Here is a 9,238-nt window from a genome sequence, read left to right as displayed (position 1 = left end):
CTCCTTTGCCCAATTCACATTTATTCAACCTTAGGTCTTAGTAAGGCTGGTTTTCTTTCCAGACTCACTGAGGCTAAGTGCCACCTGCATGTACCTACCACTCAGTCCTGCCAATCAGGGTATGCCCTTGGCAGTGTGTTCCTGGCGGTCTCTGTTTAACAGGCCCAGGTGATTTTGATGTTCAGAGCATGTGAAGCTGGAGTACCTTGACCTTAAGGCTCCAAGAGACATGGACAAGAATAGTCATAGAGATCTTACATTAACATCTGGAAAAATAAAGGAAAAAATCCTGGAAATGACCCAAGTATTTATCAAAAGACACTTGCAATATTGTATCTAACATTATCACTACTTACAATGTTGCAATGCTTAAAAATTATATGAATCTTGAATACATAAAGATATTTGGAAGTAGGAGTGAAGCTCAAAAATGATATTGAACAAGAGGTCAAGTGGCAGAAGAAATACAGATGATCATTGGTTTTGCTGTGATGAAACATCATGACCAAAAGCAACTTGGGGAGGAAAGGGTTTATTTCAGCTTACAGTCTATAGTAAGGGAGGGAAGTCAGGGCAAGAGCAGAAGCAGTCATTGGAGGTGGTGCTTACTGGCTTGCTCCTATGGCCTGCTCATCCTGCTTCCTTATAGCACCTAGGACCACCTGCACCGGGTGGCACCTGCCTCGGTGAAATGAGCCTTCTCACGTCCGTCATTAATCAAGAAAACCCAATACAGACTTGTCTTACAATCTGATAGAGGCATTTTCTCAGCTGAAGTTCCTCTTCTCAGATAACTCAAGTTTGTGTCAAGTTGACAAAAACAAAACCAATTAACCAGGACAACCATGTTCACATAAGATAATTATGAATATTTTTGGAGGTGTGGAGCAAATGAAACACATATACTGCCACTAGGCATTAAATGGTCTAGCAATTTTAGAAGGCAGGAAACACCAGTATGAACACAAATGGTAGTGCATGCCTATAATCCAAGTACTTGGGAGACTTCAGCAGGAAGATGAGTCCAAAGCCAGCCAGGAGTGACTCTCTTGGAAACAACACAAGAAAAATATCAGTGTGAATGCCATGAAAAATGCCTGAAGCCAGGCAGTAGTGGCACACACTTTTAATCCCAGCACTCAGGAGGTAGAGACAGGCAGATCTTGGTGAGGTGGAGGCCAGCCTGGTCTACAAAGTGAGTTCCAGGACAGCCAAGACTGTTACACAGAGAAACCCCCTGTCTTGAACCCCTCCCCCTCCAAAAGAAAGAATGAAAGAAATGCCTGAAAAGACAAAAGCACTGGAATAGTTGCTTCTTGAGGGTGGGAAGGAAGAGAGAGAGACATTGGTTTTCTAAATTGTGGCCTATACTGAGACAATGTACAAGTGATAAAAAATCTTATGAAGTGTACATTTTGAATTTTACCAAGTGTACACCAAAACAATCCCACTTGGCTGAAAATTGCTTATACATGTATGGCACACATCTCAGGACATGAGGTATAGCGTCAGAAGCCTGGGTCCTGCAGGTCTAACAACATAGACTCAGCCACTGCTCCCGACAGGTCAATTCAACAGACAAGAGATAGTGAAGAGCAGAGAAAAGAGATTTGTTTAATGTGGTTTGGAGTTCTACCTATTGTCTAATGTACCCTAGAGGAGGGAAAGGTGAGAACTGTAGGACTCACTTCCTGCTCCCCTCACAACAGGGTCATGGGCTCACAGGCCAAAAATGTTTCTCTCCACATTCTCAAGGCATGTATGGACATATCCATGCATATTTGCCCAGCCTTTACTGAAATGTCAAGGGTATGTGAAAAGCATTTTGTCTGAAGGTAGCATTTGAGAAATGACAGCCTTGCTGATTCTTCATATGGTCACCAGAGGGCGGACCAGAGTAGTCCAACTGCTCTGGTTGGTTCCTGCTGGCCAGCTTGTTAAAAGGACTCACTGTAAATGTGTGGGACCTCCACTTCTGAGGTAATGAGTAATCAGCTGTTAGCTTTAGGCCTTGGTCATCATCTGTGCCCAGCTGTGATCCCACATACCCTTTACAAGGGTCTCACCCCAGGGAGGTTGGACAGAGGATCCCCAGACCTCTAAGCTTCTGCTGGCCTTTTCTCTCACTTCTGCATTGCAGGGCTTCAGCCACTGGTTTGTGTGAGCCAATGGCTGAGCAAAAGGACCATATTCAGAAGCTTGTGCAGGGTTGCATGTAACATAGCACAGGCTGGCCTTGAATTCACCATGTTGCCAGGGATGACCTTAAACTTCTGATCTTCCTGCCTTCACCTTCACAAGTTTCTGGGATTACAGGTATGTACCACCATGCCTGTTCTTTTGTTTTTTTTTTTTTAAATATAACTTTTTAAAAAAATTTACTTGCATTGATGTTTTGCCTGTATGTATGTCTGTGTGAGGTTGTGAGGTTGTCAGATCTTGGAGTTACAGACAGTTGTGAGCTGCCATGTGGGTGCTGGGGCTTGAACCCAGGTCCTCTGGAAGAACAGTCAGTGCTCCTAACTACTGAGCCACCTCTCCAGCCCCCCAACATGCCTGTTCTAAATGGTCCTGGAGATTGAACTCGAGGCCTCAAGCATTCACGACCAAACTTAGCGGCATCCCCCAGCTCCAAATAACTTCATAAAAATAAACTTGAGATTATCAGGAAATTATATGTATATTTTCATATCTACAAACCTAGGTCATATAAAATTTTCTTGTGCTGTCAGAGATCACAAGCAAAAAGTTTTAAAAAGTCCCCTCTCAACCTCCTTCATAGGCCCAAGGCAAAGGGCTAGTGTCCATCCCATAGCTCTGATCATTATAGCTGGGTCAGTGGCTATTGTCTGGGTAAGAACTGTGAACATCTTCCCGGTGCATTTGGAAGTATGCTGTTGGAGGCTCCAGGTCAAATGCAGAAAGTGAATTGTGAGGATATACTCACCAAGGCTCCAGTGATGGGCTACATAAGACAGATGCACACAGGGAAATAAAGTTGTCGGCATAGGCAGACTGGTTTGCTTAGAAACTTAGATTTGGAGCCCAGTGGTGGTGGCTCATGCCTTTAATCCCAGCACTCATGAGGCAGAGGCAGGTGGATCTCTGTGAGTTCGAGACCAGCCTGGTCTACAAGAGCTAGTTCCAGGACAGCCTCCAAAGCCACAGAGAAGCCCTGTCTCAGAATTAAAAAAAAAATGTTGCCCACAAGATCACCCTGGGGAACCAGTGAATTTACTGGGCTTCCTTTGAGAGCATAGGTGACAGGCTATTTACTGGCATGTTAGTGCTTTGCCCCTGTAAAAGGCCACACCAGAAAGTCTGTCTAGCAGGAATGATGGATTTCCCATAGCTGCATTGATGGAGCACCCTCAGTATTCACTCTGACAAACTCTAGTTTCTCCCTAAAGCCAAGTGCAATTTAGGGCAAAATTATATATAATAGACAGCATGGAGTGGCTGGACATTCAGGTGAGGGTCCCATGACCCTCCCAGTTCCTCCTCCTATGAGGGAACATAAACACTCACCAAGCCAAGCTGTGATGATTTTTGCAAGTAGGCACAACTAAACTTCCAAAGATGGCAGTTGTTTGGCTAGGGTGGTCATGTACAACAGTGGCTGTGGTGGTAGCCTGTGGATGTAAACATAAATTCCTGGAAGATACCTTAGTGAGTGCATCATACCAACCCAGCAGAACAATCCAGACACATAGTATTCCTGCTCATTTGTATTGTCACAGGGACCCTTACTGCTTAAAGATCCCGTGGATGCCATCAATGTACCAGGCTTCAGAAGGTTAGGCCAGATTGATCCTAGCTTGATTTCTCCCTCTCGGGTACTCACAGCTTGAGGTGTCCTCAGCAACAGGGTCTTATCAGCAGTGTCAATAGACTTTATCATTTTGGGTACCTGTGGTCTTGGGATTCAGCAGCTACAGGATTACTAAAACTATATTATCAAGGTCTACTGCTGTGTCGAGACCCCAGTACCTGAAGCAGCTGTTTGGTTAGCAGAACAATGCCAGGTACATCTGCCAGGATGGGAGGTGCTACCTTATTTAATTCCTTGTCATCCACTGTCACTCTCTAGGAGACAAATCTAGCTTTTGTATTGGCCATACCTGACTGTTGGAAGGGCTCTGGGCTAGGCAGAAGATCTCTACCCTTTCTAACTGCTGGGTGGTTTCTTTTGTTTTATCAAGAGCCTTGGGAAGCCTAGACTATTTGATATTCATCACTGTTTGGGCAATGGATAACTGTACAGGCGTCCACCTTTCCCTTCCCTGTGTTTACCACTTCAACCCTCAGCTAGAGCTCCAGACTCCGGACATATACTCCAGGGTGTGTCCCACATAGTAGGGCATCCACCCCTAGAATGTTCCCTCAGCGGGGAGAGATGCACATTATATATTCTCTTGGGAGGATAATTACTCACCTTCAAAGTGAGTTTAGACTCCTCCACCTGTATGGTTTTATCCTCCATACCCATCCGCCACCACCCAATGACCCCAGTGCTTTTGGGGGTAAATGTGAATCAATGTCTGTTCTGCTCCAGTGCCCATGGGGTCCCATGTATTCTTCGTATTTGTTGGTGAGGGATCAATAAATTGTCAGTTCAACATGGGGCCTCCTGTTGCCCTGTGTGACCACCACCTATGAACTCAACCTTGGCCATCCCTACAGAGGAGTTTGGGGAGGCTCCACCCTAAGGAACCTTTATCGGTTGGTGGGGTGGGGAGTGGGGATTGACTAAACCTCCTAGTCATTTTTCCTTTTACCCCCCCCCCCGTGATTTTCCCTAAAGCTCTCCTGTAGTTTCTGTCCTTCCAGGTCCTGCTGCCCTTAGTCCCCAAATAAGCACACAGAGACATATTAATTATTAAACTGTTTGGCCAATGGCTAAGGCTTTTTACTGGCTAGCTCTCTCTTAATTATTAACCCATTTCTATTAATCTACGTATTTCCACATATTCTCGGCTTACCTGGTAATGCCCCGGCATGTTACTCCTGCCTCTACATGGCATCTCCTGGCAGTCTCTCTCTGCCTCCTCCCCTGCATTCTCCTCATCTGGTAGCCTCACCTATACTTTCTGCCTGACTACTGGCCAATCAGTGTTTTATTCATCAACCAATAAGAGAAACATATATACAGAAGGACATCCCCCATCATCTCCTCTTTTCTGTCTAATAAAAAGAAAGGTTTTAACTTTATTTATTTATTTATTTATTTTGGTTTTTTGAGACAGGGTTTCTCTGTGTAGCTTTGGAGCCTATCCTGGCACTTGCTCTGGAGACCGGGCTGGCCTCAAACTCACAGAAATCCATCTGCTTCTGCCTCCCGAGTGCTGGGATTAAAGGCGTGTGCTACCAACGCCCGGCTAGGTTTTAACTTTAACATAGTAAAATTATCAATAACAAAACAGTTATCAAGTAAGAACTATAGTTAATAATATTTAGTCCATTAACATTTGGCAACATTTAAAGAAAATATTCTATCATCTTTTGATGGAGAATGTACGTCTGTGTATGCTCATCTTATTGATTATTGAATAAAATACTGTTTGGCCAATGAGGCAGCAAGTTAGACGGGACTAGGAGTCAAGGAGGATTCTGGGAAATGTAGTAAAGAAGTGGTGACCCACAAGAAAGTGACTGCTGAACTTACAAAACAAGACAGTACTGAAGGATTCCTGATGAAATGGAGAAGTGTGCCAGATACACTATGGCCTATGGGGTGAAGATGGATGCCCCAACGTTACAGAGGAACTTTAGGTGACTTTCCAGGTAGTGAGATGTCTCTGTCAATTCTAGAGTTTATATATTATCCTTCTGTGGTCTTTGATAGAGTTGAAGACAGATAGTTATGGTTATAGTTTTCTTCAGTTATTATAAAAGATAAGTTACCCTTCTTTTTATTTAGACAGAAAAGAGGAGATGATGGGAAATGTACTTCTGTGTATGTTCATCTTAATGATTGTTGAATAAAGTACTGTTTGGCCAATGAGGCAGCAAGTTAGGAGGGTCTAGGAGTCAAGGAGGATTCTGGGAAATGTAGTAAGGAAGTGGTGATTCACAGGAAGTGACATAGCAGGGAGACTCATATATAAACAAGGGCAAGAATGAAGTGGGCCCCTTCCCTCTTCCTCCAGAGTCACTATGTGATCCCAGGATGAGGACACCAATGGAACATATCCTAAATAAGATAAGTCATAAAATATATAGATTTATGATAATTAAGACTGAGCTAACAGATGAAAAATCCTAGTCATTGGCCAAGCAGCATTTGTACCTAATAGAAGTCTCTGTGTATTATTTGGGGCCCTAACACAGCGAATGGAACTCAAGCCAGTGGTGGGTTTATCATAACAATCTATCCTATCTTTGTGAGTCTAAATTTTATATGTAACTTATCTTTTACCATGACTAATGAAACCATAACTATCTGTCTTCAACTCCATAAAAGACAGCAGGAGGATAGTATATAAACTCTGGAATTAACAGAGACATCTTGCTGCCTGGACAGTCACCCAAAATTCTTCTGTAATATTGGAACATTCATCTTCAGCCCATAGGCCATAGTGTGTCTGGTAGACTTCTCAGTGAAATAGGAAATTTTAAACTGTCCACCGGTATTGGCAGTTTGTCAGTCATTTTTCTCTGTGTCCTGCAGAATGTCTGGCAAACTCTTCCATGAAGCAGGAACCCTGCAGGGTTTTTTGTCATGAAAAAACATAATAAACCATTTTAAATGCCATATTCTGTAGGTCTTTGAAAGGTCTGAATACTACCTATCCATCTCAAATATATCTCTCTAATCTAGAAAACCTAACTAATATAACTATAAGTTTTGACTATTATAGGTGACTATATATAATCTGTATTTAATTATACATTACATTTTTATTTTATTTTGGTTGTAAGCCTAGCCTTTAACAGCTGAGCCATCTCTCCAGCCCTATACATTACATTTTTAAATGAGCTGTATAAACACAATACCTAAACAAGAGGAGAAATATACATATAAGAAGATTGACCTTAAATTTGTATCAATAAGCCAAAATCCATACCAATACAAAGTATTCATTTCTATATCATATTCCCTCTTTTTTCTTTAGAAAGAGATTGACTGTGTTCATTAACCATTATAACCAACCCCATTTAAATGAAAACAAACATTTATAAACGATATTTGGGAATTTAGACGTTGTTCTCTCCAAACCGCTTCCTACTATTTGGGGGTACTGTCAATACCATGGGGATCTCGAGAAAACCCAGAAACCTGGCCAAATCCTTGCTGTAGTAGTCTGCAAGGCTACATCATCCCAGCTGTCTTGGATGTTGGATCACCTAGGCCACTGCTTCACGGGATCTTAATTGATCAAATCCAATTAGTCTGGAAAGAATCCACAGCTTTTCATCTTCTGTGGAAACAAAACCAGAATCTCTTTTCCAAAGTAACATGTCCTTAGACTTAAATTTTAAACTCAAGGCATTTTAAAAATATATAAGTTGGGCTGGAGAGATGGCTCAGCAGTTAAGAGCACTGCCTGCTCTTTCAAAGATCATGAGTTCAATTCCCAGCAACCATATGGTGGCTCACAACCATCTGTAATGAGATTTGGTGCCCTCTTCTGGTATGCAGGTAGAACACTGTATACATAATAAATAAATCTAATACATATATATATATATATATATATGTTGGATTGATCTAGCATTTATAATCAAATGTCTTTTAGCAGCTGTTGCTCTTTCCTCAGCAACCAAACAATTCAAAGACAACACAATAACATACAGTATCCAGACTGTGTATTTTCCATCTTTACGTGGCCTTTTTTAATTACTCTATTTTTTATTTATTTTTGTTTTTTGAGACAGTGTTTCTCTATGTATTTTTGCCTGTCCTGAAATTCACTCTGTAAACAAGGCTGGCCTTGAAATCACAGAGATCTGCTTGCCTCTGTCTCCCAAGTGCTGAGATTAAAGGCGTGTGCCACTACACCCAGCTACTCTATTTCTTTTTTTTATTTTTAGATTTATTTATTTTATGTATGGGTGCTCTATCTCATTATAGATGGTTGTGAGCCACCACATGGTTGCTGGGAATTGAACTCAGGACCTCTGGAAAAGCATCCAGTGCTCTTAACTGCTGAGTTATCTCACCAGCCTCTATTTCTTTTTTTTAAAGGACTTTGTCATTTTTCTTTTCTCTCCCAAGCCTATGTATATTTTTAAACACACTGTAAACCATTTAGAGGTTTTTCTCCTTTGAATCTGCCTTTATTGTATATCCCTATTTTCTATGAGTCTTTTATCTGCTAAACAGCATGGCTAAGATTAAAGCGGCAGCAGACTTTGTTCTATTCCTTGGCTTTCTGAGAGTAGCTTCATGGCAGAGTTTCTAGGTTCATACCACCACCAAGAAACATGGGTGGCTTGCTTGTTAATACCACCATTATTTGGTAGCAGAGCTTCTTAAAGGAGCCCTGCGCTTTTTGCTGCTAATGCTGAGTCAGGAAACTTCCCTTAAAGGAGCCGAATTTCTCTGCTTGTCTCTAACAAACAGAGCCCACCCAAGAAAATGCTGCTACCAAGACGCCGTGCTTGCCTCTGTTCTTTTGTTTTTAGAATCCCCTCTTTTTTAAAGTTTTTGCCAGGTTTTACATGGAAATTCTTGCAACCCACATCTAGTTGTCATTTTGTAGACAAAAGTTTTCCATCCCCCATCACTCTCCACAGACTAACAAACCAATACAGGGCTAGGTTGCCCATCAGTTTTGCCCCTAGGGACTCCTGTGTGGCACAGTCCAGCTACATCTGTGTTCAGGAGACAGTGAGGCCTTTCTGCCTGGCTCCCTCCCCTCTCACTTGCTCCTACTACTTTAGCAGCTTGTGAACCAGGGTTTATGCTCAGGTCCAAGCCATTTAAGTGAGCCTAAGCCTCTTCTGTTTTGTATAGGTCCCTACCCACTATGAGGCTCTCTACTGCAACCAATGCTCCATACCATTCTCACAGTCCTTGCTGAATCCGTTTCTTTCTTAGGTCTCCCATGAAATGAAGTCTTGTCAGAGCCTATGAATTGGGCATACATCACCACTTCCCACATGCCTGATTCTCTTAGTAGGGCAAAGCCTTCCACTATTTTCCAGTCCCTGATATTCAGGGAGACCTTAGCTACAGATAGATGACCAGATGTCCCTAGTGGCTCCTATGAGCCAGTACACCAGGGACTGATCC

Source organism: Cricetulus griseus, chromosome 3, assembly GCF_003668045.3.
Source record: "Cricetulus griseus strain 17A/GY chromosome 3, alternate assembly CriGri-PICRH-1.0, whole genome shotgun sequence".
NCBI lineage: Eukaryota > Metazoa > Chordata > Mammalia > Rodentia > Cricetidae > Cricetulus > Cricetulus griseus.
The sequence above is the reverse complement of the archived record's forward strand: the minus strand, read 5'-3'. Positions refer to the sequence as shown.